The sequence below is a fragment of the Rhinopithecus bieti genome, unplaced genomic scaffold, assembly GCF_001698545.2.
Source record: "Rhinopithecus bieti isolate Rb0 unplaced genomic scaffold, ASM169854v2 scaffold_7509, whole genome shotgun sequence".
Classification (NCBI taxonomy): domain Eukaryota; kingdom Metazoa; phylum Chordata; class Mammalia; order Primates; family Cercopithecidae; genus Rhinopithecus; species Rhinopithecus bieti.
The window spans coordinates 654,502-668,694 of NW_016805750.1; the positions used below are offsets into that span (position 1 = coordinate 654,502).

The 14,193-nt window shown below is 46.2% G+C and overlaps 1 long non-coding RNA gene across 1 annotated transcript in view; it reads left to right on the forward strand.

Moving 5' to 3' along the window:
- The first annotated feature begins 7,310 nt into the window (after positions 1 to 7,310).
- Positions 7,311 to 14,193, forward strand: part of LOC108530601 (uncharacterized) — a 36,194-nt gene continuing 29,311 nt past the window's right edge. The window contains exons 1-2 of the long non-coding RNA XR_001885895.1: positions 7,311 to 7,417; positions 13,114 to 13,483. This is a non-coding gene — a long non-coding RNA (uncharacterized LOC108530601). The remainder of the gene's footprint in view (positions 7,418 to 13,113; positions 13,484 to 14,193) is intronic.

Genomic DNA, 14,193 nt, shown 5'->3' on the forward strand with positions numbered 1-14,193 from the left:
CTTCCGATCAGCCTCCTACCCCTACACTCACCTCCATTTTTCTCTCTGTTGCTGGAGCACGTGAGGCACATCAGAAGTTGCCCTTGTCCTCTGGCTGTGGATTGGATTTAACTAACTGGGGATTTGAGAGATGCAAGGAGACCAGAATGAGAAAGGAGGATGAATTCAGTATTTATTTTGCCACAGCTTTTCTATGGGGCCATCTCAGCCTGGGTTGTTTCCCTCCAACAAAGGTCAAAGCTCCTCTTAAAGAGGCCTGCTCTCCATGATGCTGTCCTTCTGATGCTAGAAATAACTTTCTCTCCAAATCCCTTTGGGCCTGATACAGTCACTAGAACCATGTTACTGCCCTACCTATGGGCTTGCTGAACAGTCCTTGTTAATAAGTGATAAAAGAAAAACTTCAGCTAAATTAAATTTAAAAGAGTTTATTTGAACAATGAACAACTCATGAATCAGGCAGTCTCCTGAGCCTGAGTAGGCTCTGACACTTCAGAGCAACCACATGGTGGAAGATTAATGGGCAGCAAAGGAAAGTGATGTAGAGAAAACAGAAGTGAGGTACAGAGACATTTGGATTGGTTACAGGTGGTTTGTTTTATTTGATCACAGTTTGAACACTCAGCAGTGTATGAGTGGTTGAAGTATGGCTGCTGGGATTGGCAGAGACTCAGCTATCGTTACAGACACATACGCCTAAATTAGGTTTTCAATCTCATCTACCTATTAAGTTAGGTTACGGTTGGTCCACAAGGACTCAAATATGGAAGTAGGGAGTCCTTCTCAGGCCATATTTAGTTCACTTTCACTATAATATTGTTTTATTGAACTGTCCCCTTCTTATTCTAATTAGAGCTGACCATCGTTTTCCTGACCTGCCTTCGACTAGCGCACTTATTTTTCTAAAACCATTCAGGGTTTCACATTAAACTCACAAACATTTTTCTCAAAGAGCAGAGCCAGTCCAGGGAGACCCCCCAGGAAAGGAGCCTCACTCTTCTGGTTCCTGCAAATTTTCTGCCATCATTCTTTGTTGGTTGAACCCAACTAGATGTTGGAAAACGGGGGGTTTGTCGATGCCACAGACACAACATCCTTCCTCCTGGAGCAGGGGCAGGGAGGAGAAGAGTGGAGAGGGGGCATGAAGGTGGGAATGAAAAGTAGCATAGAATGGTTCCTGACAGAGGCTCAACCTCTGGGTGAGGCTGAGGAATCCCCTCTGGGTGTGTCACATAGAGCTGCAGGGGGAGGACATGTCTAGCAAGAGGAAGACATCTGGGATGCCGGACTTGGAGCAGTTATGCTCATGCTGCAGGGAAGATTCACAGAGATTCCATATTCAGTGTGAGGGGTTCCTTGACATCTGAGAAAGGAAGACAGGTAGGTTCAGAGGAAGAAACCTCAGCTCACACATAACTCGTGAGCTCCCACTTTCATCAACTCGTGAGCTCCCAGTGCCTGAAGGCAGAGTGCGTCTCCTCCATTAGTCATCAGCATTCAGGAGCAGAAAATCAGAGCTCGCCTCCCTCCTAGGTGTGTGATCAGCTGCCAGACCCTGAGAGGAGCATTTCTTACCCAGGCCTTTTCTCCACAGGTGTGCCTCCTTCCTTCTCTTTCTTACCTTCCTTCTCTTTCCCTTTCTCCTACTGCGTTTCTTTGTTTTCATTCTTCCCCCACTCAGTCTGACTGCTGGGATAGTGATCTTTCCCAAACACAGGTCGCTTGGGCCCCTTCCCACTTCTACTGTCACTCCATTCTGAAGAGCAATTCCGAAGCATCAAGCATGTTCAAATGCAAATTGCACATCCTAAGAGCTCACTTTTGTCCCTAAGGAATGAGCCCAACACCTCAGGGAGACCCTGAAGGCCCTTCTCTCCCTGGCTCCAGTTCTTCTTTCGAATTTCACACACCGGGGCCTATCACGGGGAGGGGCGAGGGGGAGGGATTGCACTGGGAGTTATACCTGATGTAAATGACGAGTTGATGGGTGCTGACGAGTTGATGGGTGCAGCACACCAACATGGCCCAAGTATACATATGTAACAAACCTGCACGTTATGCACATGTACCCTAGAACTTAAAGTGTAATAAAAAATAAATAAAAATAAATTTTAAAAAAATCTCCTCCCCACCTCCCTATCTCCCTGTGCACATTACATACACCCAAGCAGCCTGTAGGCCCCAGGGATGCCCTGTATTTCCACTCCGAATGCTTTCACCAGGAGATTCCTTCCATAGAACGACTCTTCCCATTCTTTCTCCTAGCCCAACCGCCATTTCCTCTATGTAATTTTCACTTCACTCCTTCACTGGTGTTTTCTCAGCATTTCGTATTAATCATTTTCTCCTCCATAATTTATTATTTCTTCCGTATTCCTTTTATTGGTCGGGAGTGGCACCATCTTCACAGGATTCTAAGGGGAAAGTAAAAACAGAAAACTGCCTTTGCCTGGTCTCTCCTCCTCCCTCACAGCTAATCAGCCATCCAGATCTCACCGATTTAGCTCTAAAGATTTCTCAAATCAATTCCTCTCTCCCTTCCTACCACTATTGCCCTACTTCAGATGCTTGTCATTTCTCTCCTGGACCATTGCAACAGCCTTAAAATTGGCTTCCATGCCTTCAGTCTTTCTCCTCTCCAATCTATTTTCCATTCTTCAGTCACTCTGTACTCTTCCAATCTGTCTGAAACACACATCTGATCTTGTCCCTCCCCAGCTTAAAACACCTTCACCTGAGGAAGACAGTCTAAGTTCCCCAGCCCAGATATGGCCAGAGCCCCACTCTCCAGCCTCATGGTTGACACCTGTGCTTCCACTGCTCCCTCCTGAGCACATGGTGTCCAGTGCAGCCCAGGACATACCACTCGCATCTGTCCTCTTGGCATATGAGGCCCCTGTGCGGGAAATGCCTCTCACTGTCCAACACACACACACACACACACGCACATTCACACACACGGACACATTCACACATGTTCACTCACACACAGTCTTGTCAGCGTGGTGAACTCCTTCTTGGCCTTCAAAACTCACTTCCATTCTTGCTCCACAATCTACTCCTAACTGGCCATATGTAGCATAGCGATCTCCAAACTACAGCCCCCCAGTCAAATCTAGGCTAACTGCTTGTTGTTGTTTTTGTAAATAAAATTTTACTGAAGCCAGGTACAGTGCCTCACCCCTGTAATCCCAGCTTTTGGGGAGGCCAAGGCAGGAGGATCATTTGAGCCCAGGAGTTTGAGACCAGCCTGGGCAAAAGAACAAGATCCATTTCTACAAAATTAAATAAATAAATAAATAAAAGAATTAGCTGGGCATGTTGGTGTGCACCTGTAGTCCCAGCTACTCGGGAGGCAGAGGAGAGAGGATCGCTTGAGCTCAGAAGTTCAAGGCTGCAGTGAGCTATGATCATACCATTTCACTCCAGCTTTCGTGACAGAATGATTCTGTCTCTTAAAAAAGAAAATGTTATTGAAACACAGCATGACATTCATTGATATATTAACTGCAGCTGCTTTTGCACTACCCTGGCAGAGTTGAAGAGTCGAGACAGAGACCATAAATATTTATTCTATAGCCCTTTAAGGAAACTTCTCTTTATATAAATATATTTAACCTTTATATATATACACACACACACACATATATACACATATATACACACATGTATATTTGAATATTTGAAGAAACCTGAGAAATATAATTTTGAGTGAAAAGCAAAGTTCACAGTGATAGTCACAGCACGCACACAGCTTTTGCATTTGTGAAGGCAAAATCAACACTTGTAAATAAAAACGTACATATAATACAAAAATTTACAAATAGACTGAAAGATACACATTAAATACATGGCAATTATTTTCTCTGAAGAGAAGAAAGGAAAACATTTAGGCTGGTTGCCAAAGGGCTTTAGCTTTATTTTCAATCTATTTATTTTAAAAAGACTGGATGTAAATATGACAACCTATTAAAAACTGATCATCTGGAGCTGGGCGCGGTGGCTCATGCCTGTAATCCCAGCACTTTGGGAGGCCGAGGTGGTGGATCACGAGGTCAGGAGTTCGAGACCAGCCTGGCCAATATGGTGAAACCCCGTCTCTACTAAAAAAATGTAAAAATTAGCCGGGCGTGGTGGCATGTGCCTGTAGTCCCAGTTACTCGGGACGCTGAGGCAGAAGAATTGCTTAACTCGGGAGGTGAAGGTTGCAGTGAGCCAAGATCACACCACTGCGCTCCAGCCTGGGCGACAGAGTAAGACCCCATCTCAAAAACAACAACAACAACAACAAAAAACCTGATCATTTGGGATAGTGGAAATAAAGGCACTTATTGTTTTAGTTTTTTGCTTTCATATTTTCAGAGTTCTCAACATAAAAACAAATACTTCTTCAGATATCACCCCCATTTAGCCCTTCTCCACCCCTTAATTTCCACATGGAGATACTGGCCCCTCTCCCACACTTTCCTTCATTCCTTCCACACACTGAAGTGTGATACGATTAAGACAGTTGTCAACATTGTCACAAGTATGATTGTCTTTCTCACTGGAACGAATGTGAGCTCACTGAGGACAGGTACAGTTTTGAATTGATGCCCTAGTGGGTGTCTGAATATGTTTGAGATGAGTTTACCTCTCTTATGCCTATAACAAAATTTTATTTTGTTTAAAGGGTAATTATTTTTCTTATATCTCCTTAATTAGCCAAGAGCTCCTTGGGGCCAGGGATATTTTCTTACTGTCCTCTCCGTCTCTGTGGCTTGGCATCCAGCTATCACTCAAGGAAGGTGGAAAGGTGGGATCAGGACCCAGGGCTTGACTCCAGACAGCCCATCTCTAATAGAGGCACAAGCAGTCGGCCCACCTTTAACTTCCGTAACTGACTGGGATGAGAACAGACAGAGAGCAAACTGAGTAATGGACTAAAAAGCAAGGAACTTGGAGAGAAGGTTAGAGGAGATCAGATTGTTTACCCAAAGCAGAGACTCAAAGGCAAGTGCACAAATCTCTGCCACATGCCCTTAATTTGTGTACTGCTCTCTGGCCACTGTCTGTTGTTTTTTTTTTTTTGTTTTCTTTTTTTACTGGTTCCCTCTCCATACATGACCATGAGCCACTAGCACAAGGAGGTGACTGTCAAAGCATGATCTCAGATCAGCAGCAGCAGGGTCACCCGGGAGCTTGTCAGAAACACAAATGGTTGGGCCGACCCCAGAATCCCTGCTACACAGTTTGGTCCCGAGCCTTCCCCCTCTATGCTCTATGTCCTACCTTCACCTCTTACCTTGGGCAGATCCATAGTCACCCAAAGAATCCATTACCGTCCACCACTGAGATCTATAAATTCAGGGCTCTAACACAGACTCACCCTTGAACTCCGGTCATGTCTGAGCAACCTTCTGGCCCCACTTAGTATCTCTGCTTAGATCTCCTGACGGCCCTGCTCAGCACTGTGTCCTGGGTGTGAACTACCCCCAAATCTGGCCCTCGATCCAGCTGTGTGACATCGTCATCCATCTGTATAACTTATCTGGAAAGCTCTATTTTCTCACACTGTTCCCTTCCTTAATCCACCACCAATCCCCGGATATTTTACATTCTACCTGTCTGTTGCATCTACCTACACCCGTGATAACCATGGCACTTCTGTCTCAGGGATATTTAAACAAGAAAAGGGATCTTGTTTTTCCACTTAATGTGGCCCTACCAGACCTTGCATGGCCTGACCCCGCTCCTCTGACCTACCTGGCGACAGCCTCTCCCTTGCGCTTTGAAGCCCAGGCACACTGCTCAGCTTCTCAAACAGGCCATGCGCAGGGGCATCACCAGTCCTCTATGCATGCAGCCTCTGTGGGCACTGTCTCTTTACCCCAGCCCATCTTCCCCTACATTTATTCCTGCTTGCCTTTCGTAGCTCAGCTGTAGGATCCTCTTGGGATGAGACCTTCTGTCTGGGCGTATACTTTTTGTTAGGTTTCTATTGCTGCAAAACAAGCTACCACAAACTTAGAGACTTACAGCAAGACCCGTTTACTGGCTCACTCTTATCTTAGGGTAAGAGTTTGGGCACTGCATGGTTGGGTCCTCTGCTTGGGGGTCTCACAAGGCAAAAATTAAGGTACCAACTGGGTGCTCCTTTCTGGAGACTCTGGGAAGGATTCACTTCCAAACTCCTTAAGGTTGTTGGCCAAATTCAGTTCCTTGTGATTATGACTGGGGCCCCCATTTTCTCGTGAACTGTCAGCCAGGGGCGCTCTCTGCTCCTAGAGGCCGTCTCTATTCTTTCCTACCTTGTCCCCTTCATCTTCCAATCCAGCAACAAACAATCTCCCTCATATTAAATTCCACCCAAGCTTTATATCTCCACCTCCAGGGAGAACCCTGTTTATTTTTTAAATCTTGCCTGGTTAGAACAGGTCCACCAAGGATAATTCTTGTATCTTAAGATCAACTGATTTGGGGGACCTAATTACATCTGTGACACCAGCACATAGATTCTTGTTTGACTGAATAATGTGGAGAAGATGTGTACATGAGAAGGGGATCTTGGTGACCACCCAAGAATTCTGCTGACCACACAGTCTTCTGACGTTTGATTCACAGCAGTCTCTTCCACCACCTTTCTAACTTAATCTCCACTGAGCATCCTTCGCCCACACTGGGCTGGAGGTTTCTGTCTCTGTGCCTTTGCTCACGCTGGCGCCTCTCTCTGGAATGCCTTCTTCTGTCATCTTTGCTTAACACCACCCCAGTCCTTCCTGTCCCCTCTTCTCTGTGTCCCTGTAGCACTGGTCACATCTAGGACAAAGCCCTAGCACTGTCCAGCATGGAGTCACTGCTGCTGAGCTCGTTAGCCCTGATCAGCCTGGGAGCAGGTGGATGACAGGAAATGGTGCTTATTCCTCGTGGCCTGAGCCGGCGGCACCCAGGCCATGGTGGGGTACAGGTTAGATGCTCCATACATGACAGAGTGAACTGAAGGAAGCGGAACCCGGAGACCTGCAGAGTGACTGCTGAGAGGTGGATGAGAGGAGAAAAGGGAGAGGGAAGTGGAGGGTGATTATGGGAGAAGGCTCGGGACCTCCCCTGCACGTGGCTTTCTCTCCGTTCACAAAAGGTCAGTAAGGCCGGCGCCACAGGAAGTCTTGGATGAGCTACCTGGGGTGGGGCTGAGGGGCTGCTTTTAGAGTGGGGGCCCCATCCTCCATGTCACACTCATTGATTGTCTCACAAAGGATCAGGCAGTCTGCGGAACAGACACAAGTTTGGATTCTAAAAATGTTTATGCACAATAAGGTTCAAACTTTTAAAGCTGGTATATATAGTTTAGCTGAAGCTTAAGTAGTGAAGGCAGATAAATAGCTATGCAGAGAGAAGAAAAGACATGATCCATGTCCCAGAAATTATCCAAGAAAATGTGAGTGATGTTTTACATGTTTGGATTTGGGGAGAGATGGTTTTGGTTCAGGATAGGCAGGGCAGGGCCTTTTCTCTGGAAGCCTGCCTGGTGACCCTGAGAACAGGACCATCTAGAATGCTAAGAGAATCCCTCCTCATACCAGTGGCGATCTGAGCTCTCACAGAACACAAATACCATGGTGGCAGAGGCTGGACAAGCTCCTAGGCTGGGACTTGTCCACACATCCCCTGATAGGAGCATCATCTCAAAGCAAAGCAGCCACACCCACAGTAAGTAGTCCCCAGGCATTTGTCCTGCTTTCCTTTGCTTGTTGTGTAGTTGCAAGAGATATGCAGACTGCACTCTCAGGGAGGAGGGTGAGGCTGAAGGGAAGAGCAGTGCTGGGGTGAAAGGAACACCAGACAGGGAGGAGGCAAGCTGAGGTCCAGCCCTCCAGTCCTGGCTAAGTAACTCAAAGTGGGCAGCTAATAAAATAGTGCAGCCAGCATTAGAAATAAACCAGACATCTTATTGTCTGAAATTATTTCTGTTATTATAGACTAGAATCTATAAGCTTCAAAATTTTTAATTGCCAAAAAATTCTAATGGAAAAAGTATAGAAATGCTAAAATGTCTACTTTTGACTGTCATTTACCACTTCAGCATGGTGATGACAATGGCTTTCGTGTATTTAGTCCCTCAACTCATTGTGCAGTGGCTTTGCAGAAGCAACAGTCATCTCGCCAGCTTTTGGCCTTCCCTGCCACCCAGCAGAGGCTTGCCCTGAGTGCCTGCTGCCCAGTTGGGTCATCCAGCAGCCACAGCAGAACTCATTACTCTTGGAAAATTGCTTCCCATACTCTAATGTGCCCTGTTGGGCATCTGTGGAGACCTGGACCCCCCAAAAACTGCTCAAGACTGACCATAAAATATTTAGAGCCAGAGATATTACTTTGAAAATACTTCCTAATATATAAATTATCCAGAAAAGGGCTCCATGCCTGCTCATTAGGGCAATGTTTTAACAGGGCCACCATCCTAGGGTATTTACTCTGCAATAATCCATTCCCACAATTGAACTAAAATATAAGTGAGGCTTTCATGCAGTGGGAAAGAAGGGAGTTTGAAATATCAATTGGTTCAGGACGTCTATAAATACATATTTTCCAGTGGTGGCACTTGACTCTCAAAGCCAGGTCCTGGCAGCTGAGCCTGGCCGATAGCATTGGCTTTGCTCTGTGAGGGCAGTGGTGAGACTGGTAAGATTATTTCTTTTACAGAAAATCAAGCTAATGATTAGAGCAGTCACTGGAATGACTGAATGCTTCTTTGTGCTAGGCACTATACTAAATTATTTAAAGGGATTAACTGTTTCAGCTGTCGAAACAAACATACCAAGTGGGTGTTTTTAACAGACCCAGAAACTGAGGCAAAAAGCTAAAGACTTTTCCTTTAGTACAGGGCCACAAACCAGCAGCTCAGAGGGAATTTGGACATAGATTTCTTTTCTTTTTTTTTTTTTTTTTTTTTTTCCAAAATGGAAATAACAATGTTTTGTGTGTGTGTGTTTGTGTGTATGTGTGTGTGTGTTTGTGTGTGTGTGTGTGTGTGTGTGTGTGTGTGTGTATTTTTCTATCTTTATCTCTATTTCTATCTCTTTCAATGTCTCTGGGCAGGGCATAAAATGTCCAGTTTGCTACAGACCCCACCAGTCCCTAATGTCTTTCACCTTGCACTTTACACATATTTATTCTACCCATTTGCCCCTTGAAGATGCTGAGTTGTTAACTTCATGTGGACTGGTCAACAGGGCTAGACTTGGTCAGCAGGTTGGGGCAGTGTCTTGGGGAAACAACAGTACCCTAAATTCAGTTCTGCCACAGGAGGGGCTCACCTAGCTCCTCTGTCTTTCTTCTCTCTTTTCTAATCTTGTCACTGAAGCCACCTCAGACCTTTTCAGAGCTTTGTTTTTGGAAAGTATCCCTGTTGGGCTCTCCAGAAGCAGGTGCTAAGATAGAGGAGTGAGGGGCACGAGTTGTATTGAGATCAACAGCTAACGGGACCGGAAGAAAGCAGGATTGGGCAGAGGAGGTGACCGATTAGTTAAGGGGAGCTGGGCCCAGGGAGTCCTGGCCAGCGGGGAACAGCAGGTGGAGGGCCTGGAATCCTAAGTCCAGCCTCAGACTAAAGAGGTCAGGCCTTTCTAACCGGGCCCTGCGAAGTCCCTGGAAGGTGAGATTTAGAAAGTGTGCACCGGACAAGCCACCTGGGATCCAAAGCACAACTAGGAGAGTCTGGAAGGGGACGGGAAGACTGACCCCACATTTGCATGACAACAAGAAGCTCTAATTTCAACCTTCCTTTAGGCCATCTTTCTCTGCCTAAAAGAACCCTTTCTCTAAACCTAATCACCTCCCAAAGGCCCCATCTATAAATGCCATCACATTGTGGGTAAGGACTTCCACAGATGAATTTGGGGCAACACAGTTTGGTCCATAGGAACCCTTATTATGAAAGGCATCAGAGCATTAAGACATCTCTTAGGCTAGCTCCAGGCAGACACAGGTGACTGAGCGCACCCATTTTCTACCTTCTAAACTGTACCATTTGGTTTCCTTGTGGCCTTGTAGAGTAGTATTTTGGTTCAATTCCTTAGAAAAAGCTCAAACCAAAATGAATTTCCTAACATTTTCACCTAAAAGGTATAAACCCAGGCTCAGCAGGGATGTGTGTTTTCACTCTCAGCATATAGATGTTAGGGATCCAGCACAACCTTCTTCCTCCCCAAATTCTCTTTCAGACACTCTGGGAGAACCTGAGCAAGGGTGAGGGCCTTGCCAGCACCCAGCCATGCACCCATGGGCATCCTGGTCCTCAGGCCGCTAGCCTCCAGAACAATGAGAAAATGGATCTCTCTTGTTTCAGCCAAAAAATATACCTCACATGCACATTAGTTTTCTATTCAAGAGCCCTGATGTCCCCCTCAGGTGTTCTGTGTGAGCGCTTGACCACGTGTAGGTAGGAGGGGTCCTTGCTCAGTGCCCAGGTGTTTCACTGTACCCCATGGGCTCCAGTAGGGATGGCACTGAGTCTGAGGGGCTGAAGAAGAGACCTAAGACAGCAACCAAGACACAGGGTTTATTGAGGGAATTTGCATAGAGCATGGTCCAGTAGCAGCAGGCTGGACAGGAGAACCACTACAGTTTGTAAAAAGTATGCCATTCATATAGCATTTCACGCAGCACCCTCCACTTAACCCAAAACAAAGGGCCTTGACTCGCTGTACAGACTGGGTTCCAAGGGGTGGGCCAGGGGTTCAGATGTCCTTCCTGGGTAAGGAGTGGATTTCTTTCTCTCTCTCTTTCTCTCTCTTTCTTTCTTTCTTTCTTTCTTTCTTTCTTTCTTTCTTTCTTTTTCTCTTTCTTTCTTTCTTTTCTTTCTTTCTCTCCTTCCTTCCTTCCTTCCTTCCTTTTTTCTTTCTTTCTTTCTTTTCTTTTCTTTTTTCAGAGTCTCACTCTGTCATCTAGGCTGGAGTGCAGTGGCGCAATCTTGGCCCACTGCAACCTCTGCCTCCTGGTTTAAGCAATTCTCCTGCCTCAGCCTCCCTAGTAGCTGGGATAGACATGCATCACCATGCCCAGCTAATTTTTGTATTTTTAGTAGAGGCAGGGTTTTGCCATGTTGGCCAGGCTGGTCTTGAACTCCTGACGTCAAGTGATCCGCCCACCTCAGCCTCCCAAAGTGCTGGGATTATAGGCGTGAGCCACTGCACCTGGCCAGGAGTCGATTTGTGAGTGCAGCTCAGATTCCTTAGCTCGGGGCTCTGAACACACATTCTTCTTAGACCATAGGGTCATTCTCAGGGTCAGCTTCAGTTATGGCTGTCAGGGGCCTCTGCCACACTCAGGGGCTGTGCAGTGCTGCAGAGTGAAAGGCGGTAGCTGCAATTGGGAGCCTCCCTCCCCTCCATCCCCTCCCCTGTGTCACTGACAAAGAGGATACCACTCACCACATCCCACATAGAGGGAAGGCTTTCTGGGAATGTCACTCCTCCTTGACAAGGAGCAGGGGGCTCCCTCCGTATCTTAGGCATATGTTCCTGAACATTGGGACAATGGACAATCTCGGACTGTACTTTTTCCAGCTGTGCTCCTGGGCCCGCCCTCATGCTGTGGGTCCCATCCCCAGGCCCTGAGTAGCTGCTTAAATGGAGCTGCAGAAGAGCCAAAGCTTCCATCACTCTCACCTTCTCTTAGCTTCACCCACAAACTGATTCTCCTCATGCCATGCCCTGGCCCATCTGTTTCTCTGTCATCTGACCTTCCTGATACAAATATTTCCTTCTTCTGCCTCAACTACATTGGCCAATTAATTGAGCTTACACTCAATTTCCTGTCCTCTGGGACACATGTCTTGACTCCTTTTATGAGCCCCTGTACCCATTTTGTGCTGCCTGTGCCCTACCTTGGGCTGCTTGGTGTTGGCTGGCACAGGAGACCCAGCGCTCTGCAACATCAGGGACGGGGCTGGCTCTGTGGAACGATAGCTGCCAACCCAGCCCAGTGCCTGTGCTATGCAGTATGCAGGAGCCGCAAGCATGTGTGCTGCTACTCGGGGCACCTACGTAAGGGCAAGGACAGGACAGGCTCTGGGGGCTGCAGGTGATGTTCCCAGTGAAGAAAATGTTGTGGCATAATGTTGTCCCTGGTCATTTCTGAGGACCCACAGAAATACCCATTCTGTGTATATGATGTATCACTTCATTATGCAGGAATTTTGGCCGCTATGAATGAGCTATAAGGAAACCAGGTGGCATTTGTAGCATTTCAGAACCATTCTCAAGTGCACTCGTTCTATTAGATACTCTACAAATCAGCGGGGAGGGCACTGGAAGGGTGAGTTTGTAATACATTTGAAATATTTTATAGTCTTTTCCCTCTTTGAAATTGTTACAGTAAATAAAATAAGTTTAACTCAGAGCTTCATAAACGTAAGTGGCCATGAAACTCTCCCTTGTGTGGGACAACCTCCTGCCACTGACACCCCTTTCATGGGGGTGGTGGCCTGCAGTTCCCAGAGCCTGCCCTGTGATGTCCAATAGAAGTACCTGGGAAGGGTAGTTTGAGAAGCACCAATCTGACTTTCTCTTTAGAAAATCAAGCCCATTCCACAGATACAGTCAGATATCTGTGATGTTATCAACTGGCATGCCTTCCAATTCAGTGCGATAAACATTGATTAAGCCCGCACTGAGTATAGAATACTGAAACAGGTGGTGTGCGAAAGACAGATAAAGAATGCTTCTATGAAGCTTATTGCCTATGACATGACAGAAGATAAGTTAGGAAGATAAACAGCTCTAGAACAAGATAAATTGCCTTTCGTATTGATTAAGGTAAGTGTTATAAAATAGATACAGTGTCATGGGAGTCAAAATTAAAAGAGAAAAAACCGTATCCAGCTGGAACAATCAGAGTAGGCCACTATCCTGAGGTCCTGACAGATCTTTCCACCTGCCTGCCTGAGGTCTCGGCTTGGATATCTCAAACCAAACTCATGAGCCTGCTCCTATAAACCCAATGCTTCTCCCCTGTCCTCTCTCTCAGAAGGGTACCAGCCACCTGCTGCATAGGCTGACACCCTGGAGTCTTCCTTGTCTGGCCCTGTCCGGCCATAGAGAAGTGTATTCACGGTGTCTTTGTCTTTCTCTGCAGCACTTGTGTCAGCCTGTGGTGTCACGCCTATGTGTGTGTTCCTTTAATGAGTGTCTGCCTCCCCTACTCTTTGGGAGCACCTCGAGAACACACATGTAATGTTCCTGCTCATCAGCATAGTCTCAGAATTGGGTTAATTCCTGGCACCGAGGAGTCTCCAAATAAGTGACGCTGAATAAATGCCTGAAGGAACAAATAAACGAGCGTGTGGACTGGTTTCAAAACTTACCCTTGACTGAGAGTTACAATGTGTAGAAATGGAGGAAAAGCATTTTCAGGGTGAAAGGAATCAGAGGAGCAAAGTCACTGATGGCAGCATGGATCCTTGATAGAATCCTGGAATGGAAATAAGACATTGGCGGAAAAACTGGTGAGATCTAATTAAAGTCTGTAGTTTAGTGGAGAGTGACGTGCTAATGTTAATTTCTCAGTTTTGGCAGATGTGCCCTGGGAATTTAAGATGTCAACATTATGGAAAGCTGCTGAGGGGTAGATGGGGACTCTCTGTACCATCTTTGCAATGCTTCTGCTGTAATCTAAAAGTATTATAAAATTGAACGTTTATTTTTTAAAATTAACTTTCTTTTGCCCCAGAGGAAATGGAGACCATCCCAGTCAAATTAAAGCAAGTCTTGGTAGTTATGACCAATATCAGAGCTTTGGTCCTAGAGTCCTTGGAATTAATAAAAGCAACATGCTTAAGGGTGTTTTCTAAAAAATAAAATAAAAAATAAAATAAAAAAAAATAAAAGGGGAGGTGAGATTCATGGTGGGCCACAGCAGAATGCTGGGTGTGTTCAGGGCATGTCTCTGACAGGTGAGGCACAGACCAGCAGAGCTCCTTTTCTCCTCCCCAAACATTTCCCACTGTTCCCTTGCCAGATACTGGCTTGAGGAAACTGACTCAGAGGTCCTTTTCAGTTGAAGGCTAGCTCAAACCTCCAGACTGCTGACCTGGGACCCTGTCCTGCAAAAATCCCCTGCCAAAATCCCCTTAGATCCCTGTCACTAACTCTACAAGCCGGCCCCACAACCCTGTGCTTTGCTGTTTGCTGGTCCTTCTTTTCTTTTCTTTTCTTT